General features: G+C 39.1%; 1 pseudogene; it reads left to right on the top strand.

Moving 5' to 3' along the window:
• The first annotated feature begins 7,681 nt into the window (after positions 1-7,681).
• On the top strand, positions 7,682-8,299 carry LOC114204789 (apolipoprotein D pseudogene; annotated as a pseudogene).
• The last annotated feature ends 329 nt before the right edge of the window (positions 8,300-8,628 follow it).

The raw sequence follows: 8,628 nt of genomic DNA, 5'->3' as shown, positions 1-8,628 counted from the left end.
CCCTTGTTCACAGATTCAGCAGTCACTGATTGTGTTGAGACTCCGTGCCAAGCACCGCGATGTATGCTGGAGAGAGAAGACCTGTCTCTCAGAGTTCAAAACAGAGCACAGAACCTGATTCATTAACATAGATACGACTCGATGGACAACACAGAGAAAACTGAAGAGTAGGAGTGAGAACCAAAGTACTATGAACATCAGAGGGAAGAGAGTAGCGGAGCCTTTACTGATAGACGGGTGAAGGGTGGATAAGGGTGCAGGAATGCATGCTCTAAAAAGAAAGGATGTGCAAATGTGACCCAAAGCAGCTGTCAAGTTTAGAAATGGGAGGTAGATAAATAATATGGGGAAAATCTGTTTTCCAGAATTCATTTCTTGGAGAGGTGCTATCTTTGTTTGGAATAAATGTTTGGATTATTTGCTAAGTTGTGTGTGGCGGGGGGCAAGAAGGGGGTAAAGTTCTATTGTTCTAAGGAGACCTGTTTGCTACAACGCTTCAGGTTGTTCCTGATGTTTGCAACGTGGGAACTATTTCCTGCTCTGCCCTGTACAGTACTCTAATATCCATCCAATTTAGACCTTTCTGCTGAATGTTAACATTGTTCCTGGTCATGCCTAAAAATGAGTATCTACATCCACTGAGGAAAGATAAGCATATTCCTTAGATAGAATTCTTTTAAACTGAGAGAGTTCTCTATCATGGGGGCTTTTCATAAATCGTGTGCATGTTTAATTCACAGCAGGGCCCTAGACACAAGGAATGTATTCACTTTCCGACTGCATCCTGCATTTTAATAATGGCTATTTTAGCTAATCCATGTTTATTAGATATACATTTATTGTGAAAACTACTCAAATTCATCATACTCAACTTCCATTTCCTGAGAAGAACATCAGTTTATGTCTTTAGAAAGTAATATGAATACCCTGTAGTACAATGTAGATTAGAGGAAGCTATATTGTGCTTTGTCCTGAAAAAATAAATTGGTAAATACAAGTCTAAAAATCGTACCACTCTTGGAGCACCTGGGTGGCTCCCTCAGTTAAGCATCCAAATCTTGATTTTTGGCTCAAGTCATGATCTCTGGGTTGTGAGATTGAATCCTGCACCTAGCTCTGCACTGGGCATGAAGCCTGCTTAAGATGCTCTCTCTCCCTCTCCTTCTATACCCCCCTTTCCCCCCAAAAAATCATACTCTTTCCATCACCCACCCCACTCTCATCTCTACAGATAAAGTGAGAGCTCTAGTATTTTGTGGACGGTGAGCACTTTACACAGATGTGGAGTAAAATACCCTGGAAATTCTAGTGCTGCTGGTACTGGGGATAGAAGAGAATACTTTTGTTGTTGTAGGTTACACTTCACTGTTTCTTTTTTTTTTGTTGTTGTTGTTGTTGTTGTTGTTGTTCAAGGAACTAAAATTAAGGTTTTTAAAAGGCACTATAAATATTAGGTGTTTTGTTTTGTTTTGTTTTGTTTTGTTTAGGTTAAACACACAGGACATTGTGTAGTGACAAATGTTGGTCCTCAATTACTGGGAGGTGATCTCTAGACTTCTGGATAGGAGTCCTGCCAGATAGGAATGTCTTCATTTTACTAGAACTTTAGCTGCCAGACAGTCTTAACAATGTAAATTGTGATGGGGGATTTTAAGGTCTAAAGGTATGAGCCTAAACTTCTGGGAGAGGCTAGAAGGTGAAAGTCAGCCAAGAAGGCAGTGTCTGATCAAGCACCAATTAAAGCTCTAGACACCAAAGCCTCCGATTGGTGGTACTTCACATATTTTCACATATCTGACTGGAAAGAGGTAAAAGTTCCCATGATCCCACAGAGAGAAAATGACTGGAAGCTCCAAGTTTGCACCCCTTTCTGGGTCCCGCCTTGTAAGTTTCTTCCCTTGACTGAATTTAATTTGTATCTTTTCCCCAAATAAAGTGTGAGCGTAAATATACGGTTTTCACCAAATTCTGTATGTCCTTCTAGTGAATTATCAAACCTAAGGTTGGTTAAGAGGGACTGTCAAATTCATATCCAGCTGATCTAAAGCAAGAGTGATCCTAAGGCCTCCAAACCTACAGCTGTTATCCGAAATGAGGGCAGTCTTGGGGCACTAGGATCTTAACATTTCCTCCCTTATAGACCATGATTTCTGGATTTGCTTTGCCTAGTGCAGGAGGAGGCAAGGCATTACATACCTTTCTTCAGGGAAAGTGTACAGGACAGGGAAAAGGTGAGTATTTTATATTTCCTGAACTATTATTTTCACTATTCCTCTTTAAAGCTTAGCAGACTCTATATGGTTTGCAGCAGGTTCTGAGATTCTTCCCTCCCCTATTTATTGGCTCTGTGACCTTGAACTTGCTACTCTTTCTTAGACTTAGCTTTCATATACTCATCCTTACAGGTGCTATATTAGCATCTACTTCAAATAACTTTTGGGAGGATTCAATGGTATAGTGCCTATCAACGTATTAGTACTAAAACTTTTGTCAAGTTTAAGAAATGTCGTCTCCCATTCTGAAAAGACACCTTTTCCATTTGAGACCTTCTTTCTCCTCTTCTCACTTTGGGATGGGGACAAATAGCTACAGATTGTGAACTTTCTCCAGATGGAATAATAGGGAGAGAAAAGCCTACATAAGTAGTTCTTACCCAAAACGTTCCTACACCTGGTACTTCTAATGGCTGTTTTTCTTGTTAAAATACAAAATGAAAATAAATAGAATATACTAGAGATATCGTGTGCAATATTAATTCAGTAAATGTCCACCATGAGGATTTAATACTTAAAACATTAAAAAATCTCATACGTGTTTCAAGTTAAATGGAGATATCTTTAATAACAATTAAATGACTTCTAGGAAAATATATTATTATTACACAACTTTGGTCTCATAATGAAACTTTCATATATATCAATATTCCTGTGCACCATTTAAAATACACATCTACACACGCAATTCCATAACAAAGTAATTGTCTTTCTTAGAAAGGCCCAATATTCTTTCTTCGATTTCACAACTTTGCATATACCATTACCCTAACCCAGAAAACCTTTCCTCCTTTCTATCTGCAGAGGTATTTCACATTCGTTACGAGGACCCTTAATTTCAACACTTCTTCAATCCTAAAATAAGAAATTTTGACATTAACGTGTCTAAAACCAAGAGACATCATATATTTAAACTGTACTTTGACAACCACCGCCCCCCACCCCCCGGCCCATGAAGGTAGCAACTCCATCCTTTGTGCTTCTCCCAGCCCTCTGAAGACAGTTTTGTTCTTCATCTAATAATCTGTTTGCATGTGTATCTCCTATAATGGACAACAGGCTCCTTGGGTGCTAGAGCTTCCTCTTAGGGAAACTGGTTTCATATCATCTTCTCAGAGCCTATCCTGGCTGATGCAAGCACAGTAGCCTCATTTTCTACAACACACAAGACACTGGGGTTGTGCAGCCTTCTCTCCCCATGGGCTGCTGCCCCAGCACCCCCAGCACTAGAATTTATTAAAAAAAAATGAATGGAATGAAATGGAATAAGATGAAGTAAAATGAAATAAAATCAAATAATTATCTTTGTGCTGCCACCAAAGTGGCTCTTCTATGGACAGGTATTCAATGGCATGTCTGTCCTCCTTTGGCTTTTGATTATACCCTCGAGTATCTCCTCTCACCTTTGTGACACAATTGTAATATGTATTACAGAGCCCACCAGATTGGGCCATACTTATTTATCTGTTTGCCTCCTACACTGTGAGCTCCTAGAAGTCACTAACACATTCCATGCATCCCTGTACCCGCAGCAACAACCACATTGCCTGGAATACAGTCAGCATGGTTCTGTCTTAAGTAAAAGACATGAAACATAAAGACTTAAGAGTGTGTGGTGGTATCATGCTCACCTTCAAGCTAAGTTCAACTCCACACAGAGTCATGTAATGAAGATATGTTGTGGCACACTTTATTGTAAACAGCTCTTCATTGTAGGGACGCCTGGGTGACTCAGTCAGTTAAACATCTGCATTTGGCTCAGGTCATGATCCCAGGCATCCTGGGATTGAGTCCCACATCGGGCTCCCGGCTCAGCGGGGAACCTCCTTCTCCCTCTGCTTGTCGCTTGTGCTCTCACTCTCTCACAAATAAATAAATAAATAAAATATTTTTAAAAAATTAAAAAATAAACCAGCTCTTTATTTTAAAGGCCATGGTTTTAACACATAAGTGAAGTTTCTTTAAATGTGTACAGTTAAAATACACAAGGACTTACCCTTATATTTTCAATTATAACTACTAAAAATAGGGCATAAAAGCCAAGGAAGAATCAAGAGCCTGCAATCGATTTAAGTATTCACAAATTCAAGTGAAACATATACATTTTGCAGTTAAATTAGGTAAAATAAATCCACCCAGATGTCTTGCCAAATATGAGTACACATAGCTGCTGTTTTTAGCTCCTTCATACATATGTCCCCTCGGAGCAGATGTATATCCATATTCACTCAGGAAATAGTGTGTGCTTGCATATCAAGTATGAAAGAAGAATGAGTGTACAGATGAAAATAACTGCTCTCTATGGGAAAACTCTTAAATCGATGCTAGATTTGCGTTTCTGCCCATATGTGTTTACGTACCTTCAGTCGTAGCTGAGCAAAGTGTATAATTCTGATGTTTCTATTCCTGTTGCACCATTCTGGCACAGAGTTATTGTAAAATATCACCCTAAATGAAGCTGAATTTCACTGAGGGCATCCCTTAAATATAGTTTGTAAACACTGAAAAGCACTTCGTGTTTGAGGGGCAATATAATTCAACATATCTTTATAATAACTCAGAGAAAGATCAGAAAATATAATGCTACTGTAAAGAAGGTAATTGCTAATTCTTTCCTCTAAAACATTTATATGGCTTTAATTTTATAGCCTTTTTTTTTATTACAAATATAAGGCATGCTCATTGCAGAAAATCTCAAAAATTTACAAAAGTACAAAAGGTAGAAAGGTGTTGGAAGAAAAAAAGGAAACACATACTTCCCACACTCCTTATGTATGTAGTATACTGCATTACAAATAGAGGATAGAAAATCACTTTTACTACATTATAGGTCTATGTGTTTTCCTATAAAGTGCCCAAAATAATAGAAGGAAGAGGGTTAATTACAAGTTTATTCTTGGGGCACCTGGGTGGCTCAGATCATGATCCCAGGGCTCTGGGATGCAGCCCAGTCAGGCTTCCTGCTCAGCGGGGAGCCTGTTTCTCCCTCTCCTGCTTCCCCTGCTTGTGCTCTCTCTCTGTCAAATAAATAAGTAAAATCTTAAAAAAAAGAGTTTTATCTTAAATTGGGGTCTAGGGGCACCTGGATGTTTCAGTGGTTGAGCGTTTGCCTTCGCCACAGGTCATGATATCGGGGCCCTGGGATCCAGCCCCTGGTAGGGCTCCCTGCTCAGTGGGGGGAGTATGCCTTCCCTTCTCCCTCTGTTCCTGCCCCCCCAACCAGCTCATGCTTGTGCTCTCTCTCTCTCTCAAAAAAAAAAAAAAAAAAAAATCTTAAAAAAGTTAAAAAAAATAAACTGGGGTCTAATAGTTAATACAAAAACATCTATGAGAATACTAAATAAAAACAGTTCAGTCCAGGGCTAAGAGCGAAGATGTCGGTGAAGGCCCATGGACAGATAAGACAACAAAATGACCCTCATCCTAGACAGAGATCTACAACTTCAGGACCCTCCCTGACACAGTCACTGTTCTTGAAGCCCAGTGCCTTTAAAACCTTCACTGTTGATTCTCAACTCAGAGGCATTAACTTGAAGAAAAGGTGGTTTGTTTTTCTCTCATTTTCTTTTTTAAGATTTATTTGGGTAATTACAAGTGGGAAAGGGGAAGGAGGAAAGTGATTTTAGGGATAATTTCCTTTGGCTTTTCAAAGTACAGTTTCTGGAAATGAAATCTGACAGAGAAGAAATATAATAAGTATACACTTAGTTCATAGGATGATGACAATAAAACTCGAGCATTAAATATACCATGTCTGGGGAACATTTCTAAGCTCTTTATGTCTATTTTCTCAATTCTCACAACAGCATGATCAGTATGTGCTACTATTTTCCCCCATTTTACAGTTGAGCAAATTGAGGCACATAAACTTATGTAAATTCCTTGGCATCACAAAGGTAGCAATTGCCCAAGACAGACTGTGAACTCAGGCACTCTGGAATTGGGGTCTGAATTCATAATCACTATAATGGAGAGTTTAGAGTTATCTACCGTTAACACATCATATCTCCCCCACAAAATTCGTATTTTGATGTCACAACAAATTTTTCAAAATATAATTTTAAATGGCTACATAATGTTCTATCTTTTAGAGATGTTATGGCTCACCTAATCAATCATTCCTCTTTTTTAGATTGCTTCTCTTTTCTTGCTATCATGAATTCAGCTGTGATAATGCAGCAAAAAATATCTTGTTACTGTATTAATGACTTTGAACTTAAAAATGTTTTCTGTAATTATTTTCAAATGATTTCTTTTTTTTATTTCTGATAGAATTTAACCAATTTTAGTTTCATCAGGTGCCTATGAGAAGACTCAGCTCATCACATTCTCAGTAATATAAAATACTACCAACTTAATTTTAACATGTTAGGATTCTGTGATCTTTAAGGCAATTTTTATGAGACATATATCAACTTTTTTGATTGTTTCTATGAAGTGCAATAGTAAGACAGAAAAGAAATTCCAGATTTGAACACAATTCTTAGCTGTATGACATCACATATGAACTCTTTCTGAGTTTAAATTTTCTGACCACCCTAATAGGTCTATGACTTACACCCTCTAATTTAGTGGCTTATGGTAAAAAATAAATAAATATTATCTGAACATGCTCTGCCAACTGTAAAGTGCTATCCAAACTTACACTATTGCCTCTTGATACCATGAGGAATGGACAAATTACATTTTTACTGTGGCACAGGAAACTGAAAACTGTTTACTACGGCACTAAAATTAAGGTAGCTCATTCTGTTTTATCCTTGGCTCTTATCTATTCATTCTGTGTGAATTTTCTGAAGTAATATGCAAAGTCTGAGACATTAATAGATGTATATTCTCTTAGGCTCATGAGGTGGATAGCAGACACAAAACATAAAGATCCACAGATTTTTATTTTCACTCTTTTTTTTTTTTTAGAGAGGTGGGTGGGAGGGGCAGAGGGAGACTGCCTAGCGCAGGGCCTGACATGAGGCTTGATCTCACAACCCCGAGATTATGACCTGAACTGAAATCAAGAGTTGGATGCTTAACCGACTGAACCACCCAGGTGCCCCAAATTCTGATTCTCCTTTAAAGCATAAAGATATATAACATGTACTCATTTTAAAAATGATTTTTTTAAATTTTTATTTTCAATAGACTATATTTTTTAGAGCAGTTTTTGGTTCGCAGCAAATTTGAGCACAGAGAAAGTTCCACTGACACAACATTGTCACCTAAAGTCTGTAAGTCACCCAAAGTCTTTCAGTAAGGCTCACTCTTGGTGGTGTGTATTCTATGGGTGTTGGCCAATGTAAAATGACATATACCTGCCATTATAGCCTCATATAGAATAGTTTCATTTCGATAAAATAGCTTGGGAGAAGCCAGTCAACAGGAGAAGGCATCCTAAATTGGATGAGTTTGCATGTGGAAACTGCCTTCATCTTGAAAAAAAGGTTCCATCCTCAGCCCCAAGATGGTGAGGGAGCTGCTGCTTCCTGTGCTGGTCGGCCTCTTCAGCGCTGTGGATGGACAAGGCTTCCTCCTTGGGAAATGCCCGAGCCCTCCAGTGCAGAAGGATTTTGATGTGAATAAGTATCTTGGACGATGGTACGAAATTAAGAAGATCCCAGTGAGCTTTGAGAAGGGAAGTTGCATCCAAGCCAACTACTCGCTAATGGAAAACGGAAACATCAAAGTGATAAACCAGGAGTTGAGATCTGATGGAACCGTGAACCAAACTGAAGGCGAAGCCACCCAGGGCAACCTTATGGAGCCTGCCAAGTTGGGAGTTAAGTTTTTCTGGTTGATGCCCTCAGCTCCATACTGGGTCCTGGCCACCGACTATGAGAACTACGCCCTCGTGTACTCCTGCACCACAATTGTCTGGCTTTTTCACATGGATCATGTTTGGATCTTGGGGAGAAACCCTTACCTCCCTCCAGAAACGGTGACCTATCTAAAAGATATCCTTGACCTCTAATGATACTGACATTGAGAAAATGACTATCACAGATCAGGTGAATTGCCCAGAGTCACTGTGAGAGGCTCTAAAGGGAACCTGCCTTCACTCCGTGTTACTTCTTTTGCTTTGCTTCCCCCTCCTCACTCCATCCATCCCCCTCCCCCGTTAAAGACAAACCAACCATGGCAAATGGATGCAAACACCAGTAGAGAAATTTGACAGCAGAAGCCCGTGGAAAGAAAGTCAAGGAAAGTTGGCCCAAACACTTAGCCATGCACCAGTCTGTGACCTTGCCAGTCTAATAATAAACTTGTTGCTGACCTGAAAAAAAAAAAAAAAAAAAAAAGAATAGTTGCATTTCCCTAAACATCCTCTGTGCTTGGCCTATTAATCACTCCTTCCTGTCTC

Source organism: Eumetopias jubatus, unplaced genomic scaffold, assembly GCF_037043125.1.
Source record: "Eumetopias jubatus isolate StellerSeaLion01/CBP00866 unplaced genomic scaffold, mEumJub1_p1.0 scaffold_5, whole genome shotgun sequence".
Classification (NCBI taxonomy): domain Eukaryota; kingdom Metazoa; phylum Chordata; class Mammalia; order Carnivora; family Otariidae; genus Eumetopias; species Eumetopias jubatus.
Note: the sequence above shows the minus strand (reverse complement) of the source record. Positions and strands in the feature narration are given on the sequence as shown.